The 23,718-nt window shown below is 39.9% G+C and overlaps 1 protein-coding gene across 2 annotated transcripts in view; it reads right to left on the bottom strand.

The window, feature by feature from the left end:
• Window positions 1-23,718, bottom strand: part of ARHGAP24 (Rho GTPase activating protein 24) — a 693,477-nt gene that overhangs the window by 154,599 nt on the left and 515,160 nt on the right. The window lies entirely within an intron of this gene.

Below are 23,718 nucleotides of genomic sequence, written 5' to 3'. Positions count from 1 at the left end.
ATTTCCACAGGTTTTCATTATCCGTATTTTTAGTCTCTGGAGTGATAGCAGAGCGGGTAGGGCCTTGCACACGGACGACCCGGGTTCGATTCCTCTACCCCTCTTGGAGAGTCTGGCAAGATACTGAGAGTATCCCGCCCGCATGGCAGAGCCTGGCAAGTTCCCCGTGGCATATTTGATATGCCACAAACAGTAACAAGTCTCACAATGGAGACGTTACTGGTGCCCGCTTGAGCAAATCGATGAACAGCAGGACAACAGTGTGACAGTGCTATCAACAGTGGAGAAGTAGCAATTCTTTTTTTTTTTTGGCAACTTATAATATTTATTCCATACCTAAGAGCTTTGCTGGCCGCCCACCTACAAGATGGTCAGACTTCTTCGTCAAGACCCTGAACGAACGGTTAGAGGCTCATCATGTTCCTGGAGTGAGCAGAGGCCATTGGGCTACACTAACACACGACAGGGTCGAATGGAGAGATTACTGGCGCCGCTTGAGCAAATCGATGAGCAGCAGGATGACAAGTGATACAAGTGTGATACCTAAGAGATAAGGCTCATACAAGAACATGAATATCACTTATCCATTGCGGATCACCTTAGAGGTCCTCTTCCACACAATCATTTTGAGATTAAAGAGAAAATTGGAACATGGAGTCGATATTTGATAGCATTCATTAAGCATTACTAGAGAAGTAGCAATTCTTAAACTTTCAAGTGCATCCCATAAATGATTTCTCTCAGTTGTTTTGTTTTCCCTCTTGGAGGCAAATAATTACTTACTGAGTTTAGGTGGGTTGCCTTAGCAGGAAATACTCTCCCCAGCCATGCTCCCCTCCTCCCCCACCTGCCCCGGTGCACCGCCCATGTAACTTGAACCGCCGGTCTAACCTCTGGGCTTCAAATATGTGACATAAGATGAACCTGTGCTACTCAGCCCCACTCGTCTGTCTCCTGGTTGGCGCGGGTGACATGGAGAAGGAGAGAATGCTTTGGAAATGACTGAGTACTGGGAAGAGGCGCTTCCGCCTTCCTAGTCCCCTCAGTCACCACATTGGGAAGCAGGCTGATGAATCAGTCGCCTTCTGTGTTCTCCAGGAAAACCCCTGGGCCTCCTAGGGCAAGTGGGTTCTAAGTAGATTTCAAGACTGCACTGCACTGCTGCCCTCTGAGTGGCTGCTCTCTCTCCAAGGCAGGGACCACAGGGCTGGAATCAGTTCTGTGAGCAACTGGAGCTTTGTCCGGTCTTTGAGGCAGAACCGGACGAGCTGAAGCCCTGAGAACAAACGCTCACGTGCTGGGCTGCTCTCACAGTTCAGCTGGCGCCCTGCTTCGCTTGCTCCTTTAAGCAGGTTGCCAGTGGGGATTAAGGAAGGGAAGAGGCTGGGGGTGGAATGAGTTAACTGAGGAACCAAGGCATTTGGGCATTCATGCTCACGTCCTCACAATTATGTATGCATTACTTAGAGATTAGGTCGTACAAGGAAAATGGCAGGAGAGGGGCTAGACGAAGGTGACCAGTGGGAACTGAGACCTTTAACTGCAATGGGCGCCTGTTTCATGGGACACGGGGCTAGACGCTTCATGAGCATTAGCCCTGTGTATCTTCACAACAATGCAGTGAGATCTCCACCACTACTCCAGAGATGAGAATAACTTGCCTGCACATACTGCCAGTAAGCGGTGGAGCTCGAATTAAAACAAATGTATGCATGGTAAGTTTTTTAATACATAATTTTATGACAAAGAGAAAGGAAACACATTTGACATTTGGGTTGAAGAGACAGCACAGTGGGTTTGATCGTTGTCACCACATACAGTTCCTTGATCCCCTGAGCACAGAGCCAGGAGTATGCCCGGAACGGAACGTTGCTGGATGTGTCCCATCAGAAAATTGACATTGAAACGTTGGCAATAGGAAAGGCAATAGTGCCAATCGACAGGAAAACTTCTTGAGGGTATTGAGACGGAAAGTTAACTCATGATCATGGCAGATTTTTAGAAAAATGTGGTTTTATATTTTAATTATGTATTCATGTTTAATCGAATCACCATTAATTGCAGTTATAAAGTTATTCATGATTGAGTTTCAGGCATAAATGTTCCCATACCAATCTCATCACCAGGGTAATTTCCCTTCACCAAAGTCCCCAGTTTGTTTTGGTACATTTTTTACAACAAAATCATAGCTGGATACCATATTATTTTTTCCAATATTTGTGTACTTTTTTCCTTTCAGGCTATAATGTTTATCTTCATATTTTAAAAGTTCAGAATGCTTTCTCTATAGTAGACTATCATTTTGTTTTCCAACATACTCCCAATACATTATTTTAAAAAAATTTGTTTAACTTACTAGCGCCCCCCCCGTTACTGGCGCCCGCTCAAGCAAATCGAAGATCAATGGGATGGCAAATGATATGAGTGATAACTTACTAGATTCTTGGGAATGCCTATAAAGAATTTTAATCTTCCATGTGGCAGAAAAGACCATTTATTTTTTTCCAACTGCACTTTGTAGTTCAGTGGAAAAGTCACAATTTTCAGTAGCTGGAGTCTGAGAACGTTAACGAAATGTCAGGTTCTTTCTACCAGTTTTATTGGAAAGCTGGAGGCAGAGATAGAAGCGTAGCACTGAACAGTATTCTCCTTTAATATCTTTTTTTTCAAGTATCGGATTCAGCTGTAAGAGAAACACTGAAATTGTATCTGCAAGATGGTAGTCTAATTCCTAACAAATCTCTAGGTAGCTAAACGGTCCCTGCTTTCAATCTCTCATTCCCATAGTTCACAATTCTTCTCCGGAAGTGCCAGCGGGTGGTGAGACAGGCCTTGCCTCTGCTTTTAACATTCCCATCTGCACAGTGGCCCATCCAAAGGCTCCTTTATAGCGCCAGCCCTCTTACCATCCCTAAATTTAGCCTTTGAAAGAAAATGCTAAACTGAATTCCTGCACATAGAATCCGTTGGTTTTAGATATTTTTCTTTTTTAGGGCTGTGGGCCACGCCCAGCAGTACTCAGAGCATACGGCTGGTTCTGTCTAGGCGTCACTCCAGGTGGAGCTTGGGGGCGGATGTGGTGCTGGGGGACCGAAATGGGTCAGTCACGTGATAGGCAGGAACCTGACCTGTCCTACTATTGCGCCAGCCTCAATATTTTTATTTATTTTTTATTTTATTTATTTATTTTTTTGCTCTTTGGGTCACACCCAGCGATGCACAGAACTTACTCCTGGCTCCTACACTCAGGAATCACCCCTGGCGGTGTTGGGGGACCTTATGGGATGCTGGGAATCAAACCCGGTCGGCCGCGTGCAAGGCAAACGCCCTACCCGCTGTGCTATCGCTCCAGCCCCCTCAATATTTTTATTAATGAGATAAAAATAAGTAAGCCACTGAATGAGTCAGTCATGAGTCAAGACGAAGAGTAGAGAAAAACAGGTAGGCATTGTACTCTTAGTTGTTAAATTAGATTAATAAAGAAGATCCAAACAACAATACCCTCTGAAAGACTCAACCAACCCACATGAAAACAGACAAGATGCTTTGCAACCCTTTGGGACCTCTTCCCGTGCTACTCTTGTTTGGAAAGAGCATTTTTTTTTTTGCTTTTTGGGTCACACCCGGTGATGCACAGGGGTTACTCCTGGCTCTGCACTCAGGAATTACCCCTGGCGGTGCTCAGGGGACCATATGGGATGCTGGGAATCGAACCTGGGTCAACCGCATGCAAGGCAAACACCCTCCCCGCTGTGCTATTGCTCCAGCCCCTGGAAAGAGCATTTTGAGGCTCCCTGTGACTTACTTTTTCTATTGACATCACTCACATGGAACTAAAGAGCACGTGTAAAACTTAAAGATCAGCCATGATGACGTGCAGAGCATCTAGAAACACAGATTAAAAAGTTGCTTCCTTCCACTCTTTTTCTGTATATTACTCCAGAATAAAGTATGGAAATACACTCACGGTCAGAGTCATTTCTTTAAAAATTAGAAATGATTGCAGTGATATTTCAATAAGCTAGAATCTACTGGCAAACTATACAGCTAACGCTCAAGTTAGAAATTATTAAAAATAACTTATCATGAGGTACTTCCTCCAAAGTATTAAGGTGTTTTTTTTTCCCCCAGAGCCTCTTGCTGATGTTTGCCTAAGTATAATTCCACAGCTGAAATGAGAGGCGCTGCTGAGTCCTTTGATTGGATGTTTGAGACCCTCCCTTCAAAAACATGCATTGAAACAAAGCTTCGAGTGGAATTTAAACTTTGGGAGAAAGCATCTGGAAGCAGAGATTAATATTTGCTGTCAGGGAATAAAGTAAATAAGATGTTTGGGGGTTTTGTTTGGTTTTTGCTTTCTTGCCAACTGATGATATCTTCCTGATGTTTTCCTGTAGCAGCGTTTAACTTCACACAGATATTCAAAAGCCTAAAATACTTAGAATCTTTCCATTTAGGGTGGACCTGGATTCATGAATTAGCAGAACAGATTTGTTTTTTGTTTGAGAACTCACGAGAAAACGTATTTTTCTAACACATTTTCCCCTGTCATTCCCTTCAGTTTGTTTCCTTTTCTTAGTCCTTACAAGCAGCTCCATAGGAAAATAGCTATTAGCCATGGAAGAAGGGCAAATCCTTTGAAACAGTGATCATTTAAGGAGGCATTTAGAGTATCCGAAATACATAATGGTCTTGCATTCCAACCATCCATTGAGGATGCACAAAGAAATGTATGAGAACTCTCACAATTTACAATGACCATGAAATTGAACATTTCTTGAGCAGCCATAATGGACTTCTCTTTCAAGCACATTTTTAAGCTGATAGTAATTTTTTCTGGATGAACAAAAAGGTACCCATAAATGTAATTTCCAGGGTAAGATGTAAAGAGCACTATCCTGCTTTTACTGAAAATTTGCCTGAATACATTCAAGTAACTTTTGAGAAAAGAAATACTCAGGAGTATGCAGAATGGAGCACACACAAAAATCTGAATATGTTCCTTTGTGAGTACAGGGAAAAGTTTTAAGTTTTTGACAATCAGGATATTGTGAATACTTATCAGTGGATAAAATTACAGAAATTACGGTCTTGCAGTACAACGATAACTTTCCTCCTGTGACCTGCAGGAAGGGCTCAACCACACAGCACTCTGAGCCGGCCCTTGCTTGAAGCACCCCCCTCCCACCACCCGCCTCCCCACCCCAAACGCTGTTGAAGCTTTCTCCAGACACTGGGATATGCTTCGCTCTCTCTTTCCACAAAGCACAAATCCACTGTGATCCCTTAATGTCATTTAATTAGATGAATATACATATTTATGCCAACATAAGATAACACCTGAATTTAAAGAACACGATTGTAGCACTGTGGCACTGTGGTCCCGTTGTGCGTCGATTTGCTCGAGTGGGCACCAGTAACGTCTCCATTGTGAGACTTGTTGTAACTGTTTTTGGCATATCGAATATGCCACGGGGAGCTTGCCGAAAACATGATTAGTAAGTTGAAATTTTCCCCCACATTTAAGGCATATTAGAAAATTGTGTGTCATTTAATTTCAGCTTTGTAAAATATCCTTAACAACAGAAAAATCTGAAAACATTCTTGGAAACTTACTAGTTTTTATTCCTGTGTGGTGAGATTATAGTAATCTATTTTCTTCATATTTTTCCTATATTGTAAACAATCCGCAATGATCACTATACCATGTAGTTAAAAAAATAGGAGAAATAAAGAGAACAAGAAGGATCAAACTGTGATAACTGGATATCCTTTTCTGAAATATATTTCTTGATATATAATTCAGGAAGATTATATTTTCTGCAAGTGAAAAGATATTCAGTCTTTAAATCTACTACTACCATTACTCTAATCATCTGTTAAACATATATGGGCACATGTATAAATTTCTTAGTATAATATATGGAAAATATGGAGCCATTGCTTTCACTGATTTATAGAATAGTAAAAAGGGGAAAGAGGCAAATGTGTGTTTGTCTGTATATGTTTATTTCTGAATGTCTCTATGTGTTAAAACTAAAATTCAGGGAAAGTTGACAATTTACAGTATATGTAAGACAGAAAAATTACTCTCTTCTATCAACAGATTTCTTTACACATATATCATATATCTTATATCATTTGGGTTCTATACATTTTTCAATTTGGCTAGAAAGTCAACTGGTAGAAAACTCAGATTACAAGATAATAAACTAACTTTAACGTGTTAAGTAAATGGTAGGCTTGGCTATTATATTTAACTCCTTGGGAAAGAAGCATTGCATCGAACACAAAAGTCACCAGGCCTTCCAAGAATATTTGGACTCTGCCTACAGTTCAACACCTGTTACTGAACTCACAAGACCAAATTAATCTCAGCTGCACATTTTATTTTTGATAAGTAGTCATAGTCAGGTGTTTTCCTTTTTAAATTTAAATAAATCTTTACGATTCCTCCTCATTGAAGAAAATATTTTATTTGTTTAACAAGCTATATTTCAAAAGAAATATTAACAGAAATTTAATACATTGAAGATGGGAATATAGTTGCTCTTCAGATATTACTGTGATCATCCTCATGTCAACATTTTTTCATAAAGAAAAATAAAAGGATTATAAGGAAAGAAATGCATTTGTAAGCACCTCCCTACAACTGTAGCAGAAAACTTTTTAAGTCAACTAAGTAGTGATTCTCAAAACATTTCTTCCAATAAATGTTTCTCACCACAAATCCCCATGACACTTTCCATTTTTAAAAAAGCAACTTTTATAATGGCAAATGATCTGTTATAATGGAGACATCGTGACATCTTAGGATACAGAGGAGAAGACTAGTAATGAACAAGGGGAACAAGCTAGTGGAAGCAGAGACCCTCTCTACATCCAACACGAAACCAAGATAGACGTTATACCTTGGCAGTCTGGGAGAATACACATAGATTTCACTGAGGAGAAAAAGGACCCAGGATAGGAAAGCAAACTAAAAAGTGTGTCCTATTTCTAATTAAAAATTATTATTTAAACCTACCTCACATTCTCACCCAAAATTCTGAACATTAGTTTCAGTAGCACAGTAGCACTGTCGTCCTGTTGTTCATCGATTTGCTGAAGCGGGTAGCAGTAACATCTCCAGTGTGAGACCTGTTGTTATTGTTTTTGGCATATCAAATATGCCACGGGTAGCTTGCCAGGCTTTGCCGTGCGGGTGAGATACTATCGATAGCTTGCTGGGCTCTCTGAGAAGGATGGAGGAATCGAACCCAGTTTGGCTGTGAGCAAGGCAAACGCCCTACCCACTGTGCCGGTGGAACCCCTGAAAAGGGGTCTTAGTTTGTCTAACTGATGTTCTTTGGATGATGAAACCACACACTCTGCTGAGGTCTCCAGACTTCCTTTTCTGATTTACATGGTTTCAAATTAGACTGAAATGCTCACAGGGAAGAGAACCCACTTGCTGACAGAAGTTTATGTTTCGCCTTCTTCATCAGTGTTCCAAGGGAAAAGGAACTAACTACGGCACAAATATTTTGCAAATATAGTTATTTTTATTTCATGATAAGGAAATGAGGCTGAGGAAATTCAGTATCACTATACTATAATAGTGATATCATCCAGAAAGTAGTTCATTATGCAATAATTGCTCATATGCAGTTTACAGAGGGCTAGTGACTCATTTTAATTGCTTAGATTATGGTAATATCAAATATAGCTCATGCTATGAATTTCGTCGAAACAAGACATTATCCAACTTCAAGACCTGGGGTATAGAGTCATGATTTTATATTAAATACCTCAATAAATATCTTCAACATATAAAGGACTAACTTCAGAGTACTAATCAAACCTGTTTTAATAATATGATCAAATATGGAACTGGTAATTCTAAAAAATTACATGGGAAAACTGCCACATTTTTACCCATCCTTCACCAACTTTTTTACCCATCCTTCACCAAATTGTTCCGTACAGTTCCTTGCACATTTCAAAGTGTTCTCTTCAAATTTGAATCTAATGTGTCCTACTCATTTACGGGTAAAACAGATGCCTAACAAGCAAGTTTAATTTATTGAAGAATTTTATACGTTGAAGAATTAGACAATAACTCAAAGATTAGACTGAAGAAGATTTGCAATCAAGGTTATTTATATTCAGAGGTTAAAATAATCCCTTGCCCTAAGTTACATGGCCATTGTACTCTAAATGTTGTTATTTCTACTTGACTACAAGGTTCCATCTCTTGATTTGTACTCAGAACTCATGTCCTTTTCCCACTGTAGGTTGACTTCTCTAGCTACTAAATTCAAGGAAATTTATGCATAAATGCAAAAGAAAGTCTTCCATTTGCCCCCCTGTGTTGGTCTGTGCTCTGACCACCAACCCTCCGAGGTGTACCACCAAGGGTTGTTTACATGGTACTGTGGCCTTTATTCTTAGTCTAATAAAGAGCGTGACTGCTAGTAATATAGCTAATACTCAAACGACAGTGCTGCTTTTGTTTCATTTTCTTTTTTGTTTTTGAGGCCACACTGAGCAGGACTCAGGGCTTACTCCAAGTTCTCAAGGTTTACTCAGGGATCACTTGCAAGTGGGGCTCAGGGAACCATATGGACCTCCAGGGATCACACCCGACCCACTGTCCTATCTCTCCAGCCCCTTAATGGTGTTAGTTTTAAAGGAAAACCCCCAGGGTTAGAGATAGATTTGGTGGGAAGGCACCTGTCTTGCATATGGCCAACCCAGGTTTGACCCGCCAGCACCCAAGCACTGACAGGCATAATCCTTGAGTGCAATGCCAGGAACAAATCCTGAGTGCTGCCAGGTGTGGTCCCCAAGTTCCCTTCCCTAAGAAAAGAAAAGGAAAAACATACATAAAGAGGGGTCTCAAGGAATTCAGGAATACACTATTTTTCTGGCCGCAGACTAAGTCCAGAGGACAGATGCCCCAGATGTTACCTGAGTATACCTGAATGTACGCCCCACAGTGCAACTGGGGCAGGTCCCTCTGGTGGTATTTCACAGATGATTTCATCTCTTCTTATTTTCTTTTGTTTTCCCCAAGTTCTTTGTAAGAATGCTTATATAAAACAGACTATTGGCTATTAATGAAGACTACTGATGAGTTGTGAAAGCAAGAGGCCTTCTAAAAATGTCTTGGTTGGACTGTTGGAGAGGATGTGGGGAGAAAGGGACCCTTCTACACTGCTGGTCGGAATGCCGACTGGTTCAGCCCTTTTGGAAAACAATTTGGACGATTCTCAAAAAATTAGAAACTGAGGTCCCATTTGACCCAGCAATACCACTGCTGGGAATATATCCCAGAGAAGCAAAAAAGTATAGGCGAAATGACATCTGCACTTATATGTTCATCGCAGCACTGTTTACAATAGCCAGAATCTGGAAAAAACCCGAGTGCCCTAGAACAGATGACTGGTTGAAGAAACTTTGGTACATCTATACAATGGAATACTATGCAGCTGTTAGAAAAAAAGGAGGTCATGAACTTTGTATATAAGTGGATCAGCATGGAAAGTATCATGCTAAGTGAAATGAGTCAGAAAGAGAGAGACAGACATAGAAAGATTGCACTCATTCTGTGGAATATAGAATAAAAGAGTAGGAGACTAACACCCAAGAATAGTAGAAATAAGTACCAGGAGGTTGGCTCCATGGCTTGGAGGCTGGCCTCACATTCTGGGGAGAGAGCAACTCAGATAGAGAAGGGAACACCAAGTAAAATGGGTTGGAGGCCACTCAGGGGAAGGGTGATGCATGCTGAATGTGGGCTAGAGACTGAACACAATGGCCACTCAACACCTTTATTGCAAACCACAACACCTAATTAGAGAGAGAGAACAAAAGGGAATACCCTGCCACAGTGACAGGGTGGGGTGGGGGGAGATGGGATTGGGGGGATTGGAGGGATGCTGGGTTTAGTTATGGTGGAGAATGGGCACCGGTGAAGGGATGGGTTCTTGAACTTTGTATGAGGGAAACATGAGCACAAAAATGTATAAATCTATAAATGTACCCTCATGGTGATTCACTAATTAAAAAATAAATTAATTAAAAAAATATCTCGGTTGGGAGATGTGGACTGACAGTAGATAAGGGACCAAACATGATGGTGTCTCAGTATCTGTATTGAAAACCATAATGCCCACAAGTAGAGAGAGAGTATGGGAGAAATTATCTGCCATAGAGGCAGGGAGAGGGCTGGAAAGGGGGGGATACACTGGGGACATGGGTGGTGGAAAATATACACTGATGGAGGGATCATTGTATGACTGAAACTCAAACATGAGAGTTTGTTAATTGTATCTCACGGTGATTTAAAATCAATCAATTAAAAAATATCTTGGAAAGGCAACAATGATCTGATTAACAGAAACATATCTCCTGAAGTGAAGAAAACACTCAAGAAAATAAGGGGAAGCAAACTGGAGATAAGGATCCCCCAGGAGACTCTTTCTTTCTTGATAAAGCTGGATTTGATTGTTTGATGAGAGTAAAGCAATAGAAGTCTGTTTATTTGGGGAGGGGTGGCAGAGTATGGGAAAAGACTAGTTTACAGTCTAGATTTTGAGTTAGATTTATCTTGATGCTAAAGGGAGTGTGAATTAGCTTTTTGGGAACTTAATGGATATTATGAAAACAGTCAGAAGTTCTTAGTATTTCTTTTGGAGTTATCAAAATTCTCATGAACCTTGTATTTTATAGAAATGGGTAATTAATTCTAATCCGTTACTACTACCTACTAGTATGTCTTGCCCAGGATAACTCAGCAGGTTAACTGAAGGAACACATATCATGTGGACCCAAAGTTCATGCTGCAGAAAGCATGCTATATTGCATTATAAAGCACATTGATGCATCTACCTGTATATTCCTTTAATTAAGATGGAGAGTAAAATGGATAACATACTATTAGCAGGAAAAATCTAGCATTGCTCAAGATATTCTCCTTGTTATCTCACGTGTGAAATCATATAAAGGCTATGGAAGTTTCTCAAAGTCACAGAACTATTTTGTACTGAAAATGTAAGAAAATTCTGTTTAATAAAGTCGGCAATAAACTTCTATGGGAAAAAAGGTAGAATATTTTAAAAAGAACTTTCTGTAGTAAGGTCTACCATTTATTAAGCATCGATTATGGTACAAAGAATTTACATACTTTTTTATTATCCCTCCAAGCTCTGAAAGATAATTTTTTTCATTTTCCCATTTTTCAATATCTTAGAATATAGATGAGGAAATTGAGTCTCATAAATTTTAAGGGACTGGTCCCAAATTGCATAGCTACAGGTAAAGAAATCAGAATTTGTTTTCAAAGGCCATAAATTCTCAAATAAAATTTTGGGAAACAAACAAACAAACAATAAAAACCTGCTCTTTCAATGCAAGAGGTTGAACACATGGGAATGAGATTGAAAATCCATCATCAAGCAAGGTTTCTTGCCATCTGTCCCTGCCTCCCCCAAACACACACACACACACACACACAAAAGAAGACTCATCTCATATGATGTAAAAGAGCTTATTTTCTGTCCATAGATCCATCTTTAAATTACCTCCCTTTCATCCAAGAGTATCATTTTATTTAAGATGATAAAAGTATCATATCAAAAGTAGCTAATCACCAATGAACAGACATTTAGAATGTAGATAAAAATGAAAATTATGAAAAGAAATCTCCAAACAGTACTGAAAGCTAATACAGCAGATTCTAGCAGGGGAGCGCAGCTACTCGTATACCCTCGACTGAAGACCGGTCCGTCTCGATTCGGGAAGGCCGTCCTCTTGGACTGAGCATGCAGCTTCAGGAGGGACGCACCTGGAGTGGTGAGGGAGGAAGGGGACAACTGCCGAGCCAGCCAGATCAGCCGAATCAACCCTGGCGATCAATGGGGTGACAGATGTCGCAGCCAGATCGCCCTCTCATCCTAAAAAATTATCTAAAAAATAGATTAAGTTTAAATTGGATTTTAGAGTCCCATGAAGTATTGTGAATAAAAATGATTTATTCCTATATTTGAACTGGTTGGGCTGGAGCGATAGTACAGTGGGTAGGGTGTTTGCCTTGCACACAGTTGACCCGGGTTCGATTCCTCCGCCCCTTTCGGAGAACCCGGCAAGCTACCCAGAGTATCTTGCCCAAACGGCAGAGCCTGGCAAGCAACCCATGGCACAGTCCATATGCCAAGAACAGTAACAACAAGTCTCACAATGGAGATGTTACTAGTGCCCGCTCGATCAGAGCAAATCGATGAGCAATGGGATGACAGTGATACAGTGATACAGTGAATACAGCAGGACAACTTTCTTGAGTTATAGACTCATCATTCACTCACTTCAGATAATTTCTCTTGACCATCCTCCCTGATGACTTTTAGGAATATTATGAAGATAGGTAGAGAGACAGGGTGTGTAATACCTGAGAAATCTGCAAATCTAGTTTCATATCACCCCTATCTATGAGGAAAGCTAAGAAATGCTGGTTGTAGGGCCTGGAGAGAGAATACAATAAATAAGGCTTTCGCCTTCTAATCATCCCACTCGGGTTCAATACCCGATACCACCTCGCACCTGCAAAAAGTGATCTCTGAGACCCTAGCCAGGTGAAACCCTAAAACCATGAGGGTTGGCCCCCCAAACAAAGCAAAACAAAATGCCGGCTATATCTGAATGACATAATTCCACGTCACCTGGGAAACTCAAACAAATGATCTCTTCTGGAGAAAACCTAAGGATATCAAGGAGAACAGGATTATAAACAATGGCAGTTTTCACACTGAATCAGAAAAGGTCAACAGGGCAGAGAGGTAAGAGCAATTGAAAGAGAGCTAAATGCTCAAGGGTCAAGAGCCTAGTTATCAAATTGGAATTACAAGGTCTGAGAAACCCCATTATCACTCACTCCTAGGACAGAACACTTAAAAAAAAAAAACTCTTGCTTTAATTTATGCTTGCTACAACTTGTCTCTAAAGAAACAGACTAAAATAAAAAGCATATTTTGGGAATTTGGGGAAACGACAAGAATGTTGGAACGTCTTGTCTCTTTCATTACAAGAAGAAACAAACAACTACGTAAAACTGTCAACAAGTAAATAAAAAAATATATGTATAGGGGTTAATCAGTGAGAAAAAAATCCTTCTACTCCAAATAAAGACAGATTCATATTGGATTTATAAATATCAAAGAGGGAAAAAAATGTGGCGAAGGCAGGGGAAGGGTAGTAGAGGTGCCTGGAGTGGAAAAAGTGGATGAAGTAAGCAAAGAAGGACCTTGGGGGACAAAAGAGGACCTGGGGGAAAGCAACATGGCCCAGCTCTGGGACAGTCTCTTGTCCTGTGGCTCCAATGCTGGACATGACCAAAGCCCACACATCTTGGAACAAAAGGAACTGAACCACTCACACACCGAGATACTTCAGCCCAGATCATTTCTGCCCAGTTGGCATTAAGACCTCAGTATTTTCTTTATGATAATATAATATAGCAAGAGATTGGAGGGCTGATAAAGACACAGTGAAGATGAGCATGATACTGACAAGGTTGATTTCAAGTTTTATTTCAATGAACTGGAAACTTTGAATTTCAGAGTCTGACCTAAAATAATGAGAAAAACAATGGAACTATTTGGAACCGAATCAGTAGTGGGATAACTTTCTTATTGCTACAAATGCTAACATAATTTATAAAAAGAAAAAGGTTTGTTTTTATTCTTAATGGAGAGATGATAGCACTACAGAATCTTTCTGACACTGGTTGCCTTTGATTTATTTGAAAACACAAATAGAACTCTTCCAGGAAAGTCTGTGTTTTCTTTTTTAATTAATAAAATATCACATGTCTTTTTTAACAATCTGAAACATGCTAAGATTTATTCAGGTGGTTGTAAATTTGACTAAGATGAGAAAGAAGCCATGAGTAGTAAAAGCTGCCTGCTGTGAGCAAATGTTAGATTTCTTTTTCTGGAGGTGGTGGGGGGTGGGCATCAGGCTGGGGGGGGGTCTTTTGAATGCAAAGCATGCACATTATCTCTTTGAAACAGACCCCCCAGTCCAGGATTTCTCTTCATCACCTCATTCTTAAATTACAAGGTATTCTCATTGTACAGATAAAAAATTGTAAGTAGAAACTATTCAAGTGAATTTTTAGAACAGAATAGAATTTAATGAGAGCCGTTGAAAAATATTTATTTCTTAACTCCCATTCTTATGCTGTTTCATCAGATATCAAGGGATTGCACTGCAACTTCTCTTGAATTTGTACTACAGGTTCCCAATTAAAAACTTAAAAGTGACTTCCACAGGGAATGATTGTTATACAAGTATTTCATTTCCCTCTGGCCTGTTGGAACTGCCTTTTAAAACTTTTCGCTCAAATACAAAGAGAAGGGAATATATGATTTTAAACTTATTTTCACTATTGCTAAACATTAAAAAAATGTTTTGTCTTTGCCAAATAGATCGTTTCAACAATGATCCTCCTATACAAACAAAGCTGCAGTGAATGTCCAGCTCTCCTGGCAGTAAGTGAAAGCTAAGATGCACGGGCTCCAGTCCCCTAGAAATACCTCCTCTTAGAATCTCCTTCAAACCTAGTCCCCCTGACCCATGTGTAGACCACGGGAAGCCAAAACTGATGATTTGCAACATACTGAATTTATTATTCCTTCAAGTCAGAAGTGAAACATATTCAACTGGGAACTGTTACTCTGAACCAAACTGGAGCAGTTACATTCTGCAGCCAAAGTTCATGTGTACAGAAGAGTTTTCAAAATTTTGTCCAAAAAAAAAAAAAAGGGAGAGAGAGTAGATAAATGACGTCAGTTACTATAAGGAATGGATTTCAATGCTGCCGGTACTAGAGACAAATTAAAGAGTATCTGAAAAAGAGACGCCATGGTCTGGGATCTACAGATTTATTTTGCGTGTTCTAAGAGTCTACACAGTCGTCCCTGAAATGAAACAGGAAAAATCTGGGTTATGAGCTTTCCTAAGGTGACTGTCTTACTGTATTTAAATTCCTGAGGTCTTTTATTTATTTATTTATTTATTTATTTATTTATTTATTTATTTATTTTTGCTTTTTTGGGTCACACCTGGCAATGCACAGGGGTTATTCCTGGCTCTGCACTCAGGAATAACTCCTGGCGGTGCTCAGGGGACCATAGGGGATGCTGGGAATCGAACCCGGGTTGGCCACGTGCAAGGCAAACGCCCTACCTGCTGTGCTATTGTTCCAGCCCTATTTATTAATTTTTTAAAGAACTCTTGAAGGATTTGGACACTTCCAGGGTCTGGTTGATTTCTTCTTCTAGAGGCTCAAAGTTGATTATCAACATGGGTCTTTGTGAAGTTTGCAAAATTAATGAGTGCTAATGGGGCATTAACGGAGGTCAAAGGAAAAATCTGAAACTCAGGAAATTTTAATGCTGTAGCACACCTGAGCAAAGTATTTTACATCATAAAGACTCCACTGTTAACCCGCCTCAGCAGGGGAATCTTTGTGATCAAGACAAGTTTTAATAGAATCCCTAATCAACACAGCTGCAGAGAGCATTTTACATCTTCTATTCCAGATGGTGTCATTTTATCAGACTTCCCCTCCTTGATATGCTCAGTTAATTAAAGTCCTTGCTGTTTGTTAATGGAAGATTTGTGCCGCAAAAATGACCATGGAACAGATGCCAGGAAATTTGTCAAAAGGGCCCAACTGCTGCTCTGGGGGGACTATTTCATTCACCACACTGAATGCTTACAGGATCTAAATATCACCTTTGCATTTACTGCATTTCTGACCATGAATTCTTTGGTCAGAACTTTGCAGAGATCAATCAGCATTGAAGCTATCCTACCAGTTTCAAAATGAAACATACAAAGATAACACGTGTTTCTGGCATCCGGGATACTTTTTCCTGTAATTCCACATTCACTAATGAACTTGCTCTTATGTTTGCTATAAACCTGCAGCTCAATAAACCTTGGTTTCCTACTACCCCTCGTCTTTTGTCAGCATCTACTGCAACTAAAATGGCAGCTAGTACAATCAATGGTTAATTGATGGGAAAAATTAATTGAAGGGGAAAATTGGTGAGATGCCATTCATGAACACATAGAGGACTCAAAGCTGTGGTGGAAAGTTGCCAAGATAATCTGAGGGCAAGGAGTCTCCCGACCCCCCTCACAGGAAGCAGTTCCTTAGCATTGCTGGGTGTGACATCCAAACCAAATCCTTGTCCCACCTCCAAAGTGCTTTGAATCTCTTAACTAAAATTTTGCAGAGGGGAATTCTGTGTATATTTGGATATTGTCTAAGCTTTTGGAAATATCAGAACACTGTCTTCTACTCATGCTTTCAAGAGAAACTCCAGGAAAGGCTTACATTTGATAGCTTTGACTGGAATATAGAAAAATAAAATGTTGTAAAAAACAGAAGGTACTATACAACCAATGCATTTTTAAAAAATATTCCAGTTCTCTCAGGCATTCATAAATTTGTGGAAAGGTGGAAATGTGAAAAAAGATATAACCTAGTAATTTCATATAAATTTATGTGATACTGTGGTAGGGCGTTTGCCTTTCATGCGGCCGACCCGTGTTCCATTCCTCCACCCCATTCGGAGAGCCTGGCAAGCTACTGAGAGTATCGAGCCCACACGGCAGAGTCTGGCAAGCTACCATGGCATATTCAATATGCCAAAAACAATAACAATAAGTCTCACAATGAGAGATGTTACTGGTGCCCGCTTGAATAAATCAATAAGCAACGGGATGAGAGTGACAGTGATAGTGGTCCAAATGTGTATTTTTTTTCTGCTTCATAAAACAAAATTCACTTAGATGTTGTTTGGTAGTATTACCTAACTCTCATAAATAGAAAAAAAAACTTCCAATAAATTATCTAATTCTCATAAATAGAAAAAATCTTCCAATAAATTATGCGTTTTAATTACTTATAAAAATCTTTTTATACAGAATTTTATATCTAAATTTTATATTATATTTCAGTATATATTTATTGCCACTATTGATAAAACTACAGATGTTCAAGGCTATCTGTAAGTATAAGAGCTTCTTATAAAAAGGCACTAGATCATTTACCAAATTATGAAAGCCAAACAAAACTAGAACTCCAACTGTTTCTATACCACACTTACTATAAAGTTTAACATAACAAGCTTTAAACATCTTTAAATATATTCCTAAATATAACAGTGTACATCTATATGTATAAATACAGAGTATCCTCTGTATTAAAAGAATTATATATCAAAAGAATGTTTCTATAGATAGTTTATTTCTGTGGTTAAAAATTGAGTTGCTTGTAGTTATTACAAGCAATAGTATTTCAGAGCCAGCATTTTATTCTAATATAAATTTGCAAAGAGAATAGACACACAGCTTCAAAGTCAATTTATATGTCTCTTCTTGGTCAGGCACACAGTAAATCACACACAAAAAGAGGTTTGAACTACCTTTGAAAACCAATCTGGGCAAAGGGATATTGTGGCTATAAGTTTTGAAACAAAAACACCCTTCAACACCATGACATAAAGAAACATACACAAAAACAGAAGAATATAACCCGGTAGCATGAATTTTTTAAATGAGCAACACAGCAAACCTATAGAAATTGCTCTCAATTTGTAGGTATCAACGTGCTATTTATCTGAGCTTCCTGGTGGTCTAATGAAAATGTTATGTTGCCCCTCTCCCCTTCCCCCCACAACGCAGATCCTGGAAGGGATCAATCCGAGGGCAAACAAATTCAGCTTTATTTCAGTTAAGCAATGTTAACAGAAGTTCAGCACAGTTTAAAATTAGCTCTGATATTTTTCTAGTATCTTGGAAACTGTGATCATTGAAAGCTCCACTAATGGAAGAGTTGATCACAGTCATTCACTCACATACAAGCCTGTCCTGGGTGAAACCAAGACCCAGATGAAGCTGAGGTGAATGAAGCACAAAATATGGTAGTAAGAGCTCCTGTTGACCTCAGTGTCAGACAATTAGCGTCAACACCAATTAGCGTGAACACCTAATATATTAGACATATTATTTGATTTTGCTTTCACTAAGTTTATACACCTCATTATTGCTTTACAAACGTAAAAAATAATGTATGAGTATTAAGTGACATCCATAAGCTTTCTTCCAGAGTTGAGTAGAGAATCACTGAGCGAGTCCATCTAACCCCTAAACTTATCTGGAAGTGACACCCCATAGTGCCGTTCCCCCAGCAACATCAGGTGTGGCCCTCAAAGGAAAAGAACAATTTGTTTCGAAAGAAAGAAGTTGAACCATTTCTCAGGACATGTGAGTCTCTAGCTTGTAAGCTGTACACTTTTCTGTGCTTCCAACATCGCATCTTTCAGTGGTGCCCAATAGCTGAAGTCATTTGGTTGGCTGGTTTGCTTACTTTTAGCCACATCTGGTGACAACTGAGGGCTGCTCCCCGCTTGGTGCTGGGGGACTGGTCTCAGAGGTGCTCTGGGGACCATGTGGTGGCAGCCATCAAACTCAGACCTCCAAGACACAGAGCATGCACTGTCTTTGAGTTAGCCCTCTAGCCTGAAAGTCATTTCTTTTAATGGGGGGAGTCATACCCAGAGGTACTCAGAGCTTACTTCTGGCTCTGCCTTTAGTGGTAATTCTTGGAGTGCTCAGGGGACGTATGTGGTGCCAGGGATCAAACCGGCCAGCCAAGTACAATTCAAGTGCCTCCCTCACTCACTCACTGTACTTTCTTGCCTGAGATCAAGTCATTTAAAAAAAAACTCAACACTATGCCTTTTAGACAGGGGTAGGGAGTGAGTGGAAATTATCTCCACTGAGGAAAAACAGAAATATCATCTTATTTGGTCTTCACAACAACTTCAAAGAAAAACTATTAAGATGTCCTGAGTAGTTATGTATTTTGATGGAAACCCTCAGGAACCAATAAACCAGGGCTACCAGATCTTATTCAAATGTTGTCACGTGGGTAGGTCCTAGTCAACAAACTTTACATATTTAAAAATATATTAAATATTTTAACGTTATATTTTATATATTATAAAATATTCATATAAAATATTTATGAAATATAAAAATATTTATATTTTATATATTATAAAATATTTATATTTTATATTTTAATCTTCAAAAATTTGACATAATTCAATCTAGCACCACTTTTTGTGAAATTGTTTAGGCTAATTATTAAGTGTTTGCTACAGTGAATTTTTTTTTTTTTGTCTTTTTGAGTCAGACCTGGTGATGCTCAGAGGTTACTGGATCTGCACTCAGGAATTATTCCTGGCAGTGCTCAGAGGACCATATGGGATGCCGGGGATCAGACCTGGGTCAGGATGGCCATGTGCAAGGCTAACTGCCTACCCACTGTGCTATTCCTCAGGCCCCAGATACTTTATTTTTAATTTAATTTAATTTTTATTTATTTATTTTTTAATTAGTGAATCACCGTGAGGATACAGTGTCAGATTTATACATTTTCATGCTCATATTTCCCTCATACAAAGTTCGAGAACCCATCCCTTCACCAGTACCCATTCTTCACCACAAATAAACCCAGCATCCCTCCCACCCCCCCAATCCCATCTCCCCCCACCCCACCCTGTCACTGTGGCAGGGTATTCCCTTTTGTTCTCCCTCTCTAATTAGGTATTGTGGTTTGCAATAAAGGTGTTGAGTGGCCACTGTGCTCAGTCTCTAGTTTCCATTCAGCACGCATTGACCTTCCCCCTCATGGCCTCCAACCCATTTTACTTGGTGTTCCCTTCTCTATTTGAGCTGCCCTCTCCCCAGAATGTGAGGCCAGCTTCCAAGCCATGGAGTCAACCACCTGGTACTTATTTCTACTATCCTTGGGTCTTAGTCTAGATACTTTATTTTTTAAAGTTTAACTTTAGGCACCATGGTATACAATACCAGGTTTATTTACTTTATTTTTATATTTCAATACTATTAACAATGGTTCCACATGAACACTATCCCAACACCACACCCATAATCAGTGTCCTGTCTCCCTCCGCCAAGGACCCCAACTCCCTTCCCTTTAACTGCCCCCCAAACAACTGTGTGTGAGCTCCCCTTTTATGTTTACTTTGGATCCTTGTTGCTATCTCATTGTGATCTGTGAGTTCCACATTCTGTATCTGTCCCTTTCATTCTGACCAACTTTTATTGTATGACAGCCTCTAACTGCATCAATGTTGCTGCAAATTGCGTGATTTTGCTCTCAGAGCTGCATAGTTGAATGCCCATTTATTAATGAATGTCCCAGGCTCGTTACTTACTAGTGTTACTGGCTTTCCATGTATATTAATTTCATGGAGACCTTGCAGGAATTTTGTGAGTATTGGACTTGTGGTTTTGTCCTTCAGTCTTTGGACAATGTGACACACAGGTGCATTAATAGTCCATCCACAGGATCTGGTTAATGTGGTGCTGAGGTAAAACTTTCTTCCTGACTAGAGGGCTCATTTCTGGCTGCTGCCTACGAAGCTCATGGTCTGACAGGCAACAATCACCGAGTTCTCAAAGGATTTCTACAGTACCAAGGTTTCTATTTCCTGAGATATAATTGGCACTCTAACTTTAGAGGATATCACAAAACATGATCCCTTGATGAGCCTGGAGGAAGGCACTCTGCATATATTTAAATTTTAGCTTGGAAACAAAATCCTTATAACAGAACAATTCATCAGTCCCATGAAAAAGAGAAGTTTACATTAATTATATGGAAAATTGTAGGCCCTATTTAGTTCCAGTTGGACTTGATAACTTTTTTTCTGGCTTGTGCTTATAGTTAGATCAAACCCCAAATATATATAGTCATTAAAATGATTATTTCATGTTTCTTAATAACAAAATAAGTTAAAGGTATGTGGGACCTAGAGAGACTTTCTTATGTATTGGGAGAGCATTGTAATAGAAAGTAGAATTAAGTTTAGCAAATTTATCACCCATTACCTTAGTTTTACAGATGTTTGCTATTTAAAAAATATAATTAATTAATTAATTATTTTAAAGTATCGCCATGAGGTACAGTTACAGACTTACAAACTTTCATGCTTACGTTTCAGTCATACAATAATTCAGTACCCATCCCTTCACCAGTGCCCATTCTCCACCACCAGTGAAGATGGTTGGTATTTTTGAAGAATCAAAAGGAAGGGGAAAATGAAAATCTATAAAAAGTTTATATGCTGCTTAAAATTACAGGACACCAATAAACCAGTGACTGAGACATACTTCATCTGCAATTTCTATGTTTATCCTGAAGCTGCATTTCTATGCTTTAGAAATTTTGTTATTATGTAGTTTATGGGAAAAAACCCTTTAACTTGAATGATTTCTTAATGTGAACTGTCCTTTTTATTTCTCATACAGAAAAATTTTAACCGGAAGATCAAATGAACTTCATATATTCACTTTGTGGACGTCTAGGGAATAATCTACCAGGGCTATCTATTTCTTAGCATCTGGCAAATGTCTAACTTATATTAATGTCTTTAAATATCATCACAATTATTGACTTCTGGAACCACCATGATGATCATAGTAAGGAACTATTTCATCGCCCACAGAAAGTCCTTCATTCTAGCCCTCAATACTCACTCTTTCCCCTGCTTCACCTCCTTGTAATCAGAGCCGGATCCACGATAGTAATCTTGGCATTCCAAAAATGTTACATAAAATGGAATTGTGCTGCAGATTGCCATTGAGATTTCTTTTTATCACTCAACATAATACCTTTAGAATTCACCCTATTTTTGAGTATGCTCTTGACTATTAAAAAAAAGACTTTAATTTGATTCAAATTCTAGAACCTTGTAAAAATGACTTAAAAAATAAAGAAGTCCTAAGGTATCTAAGGAATAGTTTTTAAAGTCAGACAAAAAACTTTATAGCTTTTCTCTTCAATAACAGCACCTATGTTGTTCCAAGCTGGTTGTTTTACCTAGCAACAACCCACTTTTGTGGATGTGGCACTCGGATGAGGGGAGGGGTAGGGAGTGTAATTCCAAATAAAGTGGAAAAAGTATTACATCATTCGCTGGTCACACTGATTTGGGAATGGTGTGTGGCAAAAGTCACGTAAGAATCAGAGTCAACAATATTCCGTGATGTGAATTTCATGCCAATTGCCAAGAAAGGGGTCCTTTTGCTACTGGGTCCATTGAACCATGAAAACATGGCATCATGTTTTCAGTATGGGAGCAGTCAGCCCAGAACAAAGCCACTCTAGAGGAAATGCATTACTGAGAAATGAAGAAAAGAATACCCTACATTGTCACCTGACATTTTTGAGTTTATTATGTTAGCTCAATACTCATCTCTGTTGCCTGCTCTGTGAAGTAGACCCAGTTCTTTAAAAAAATATTTTCTTTAAAGATGAAGTCATAAAATTTGCATGTAAGTGGATCAACATCGAGAGTATCATGTTAAGCAAAATGAGTCAGACATAGAAAGATTGCACTCATTTGTGGAATATAAAGTAACAGAATGGGAGACTAACACCCAAGGATAGTAGAGAAGGACCAGGAGGTTTGCTCCATGGCTTGGAAGCTGGTCTCACATGCTGGGGGAAAAGGCAGCTCAGGTAGAGAAGGGAACACCAAGTAAAGGATGGTGGGAGGGCCCACTCGGGATGGGAGATGTGTGCTGAAAGCAGACTATGGACCATGATGGCCACTTAATACCTGTATTGCAAACCACAACACCCCAAAGGAGAGTGAGAGATAAAGGGAATGCTCTGCCACAGAGGGGGGTGGGGATGGGGGAGGAGGGGTGGGGGCGGGAGGGGTACTGGGAACACTGGGGTTGGAGAACAGGCACTGGTGGAGGGATGGGGACTGGATCATTGTATGACTGAAACTTAAGCATGAAAGTTTGTAAGTCTGTAACTGTATCTCACAGTGGGTGGGAGGGATACTGGGTTTATTGGTGGTGGAGGATGGACACTGGTGGAGGGATGGGCTCCCGAACTCTGCATGAGGGAAAAACAAGCACGAAATGTATGAATCTGTAACTGTACCCTCACTGTGACTCACTAAATAACAATAAAATAAAAAAGTTATTGATCCTCCGTGAGAAAAAAAATTTTTTTTAAAGTTTCCTTTGCCAGTTGGCATCATGTTTTCAGCATGGAATGGGTGTGCATGTGTGTGTGTGGGGGGGGGGTTGTTGTCGTGTTGTGTGAGGGGAAGGGGCACGAGAGAGGAAGTGCTGAAGAAAGGGGCATTTGCTTCCAGGCTCCTGTGCTGGCCTGCAGACTCCTGGAGCACTGTAACTCCTTCAGCAGGGCCACAGCGCTTCCCCGCCCACCTCCACTCACTCCCCTCTGTTCTCTTCAGAGAGAAGCAGCTACCATGTGCGGTGACTTGAACAGGAGCCGGCAGCTCCTCCTGTATCTCCTCGGGCAGTTCTTTAGCAGAAGAGACTCCAAGGAGACTCTTCCCCGGCAAAACTGCTGGCTGCCATTTACAAGCAAGCTGCAAAGGGAGGACTTCTAGAAAGTTCTGCCAGAGCAGCAGAGCTGGGTGTTGAGTGGTCCAGTGAGCCATGGGTAGACGTTTCCCTAGAAGGTGTGGCTGTGAGCTGGGGAGTGGGTTTGCCCTGGGGTGTTCAACTCACCCTGGGAATCGTGGCTGATCTCTAGAGATGCTCTTTCACTCTTGACTCTTCCTTTTTATGTTTTGGATTGGG

This window comes from Sorex araneus, chromosome 5 (genome assembly GCF_027595985.1).
Source record: "Sorex araneus isolate mSorAra2 chromosome 5, mSorAra2.pri, whole genome shotgun sequence".
Classification (NCBI taxonomy): domain Eukaryota; kingdom Metazoa; phylum Chordata; class Mammalia; order Eulipotyphla; family Soricidae; genus Sorex; species Sorex araneus.
Note: the sequence above shows the minus strand (reverse complement) of the source record. Positions and strands in the feature narration are given on the sequence as shown.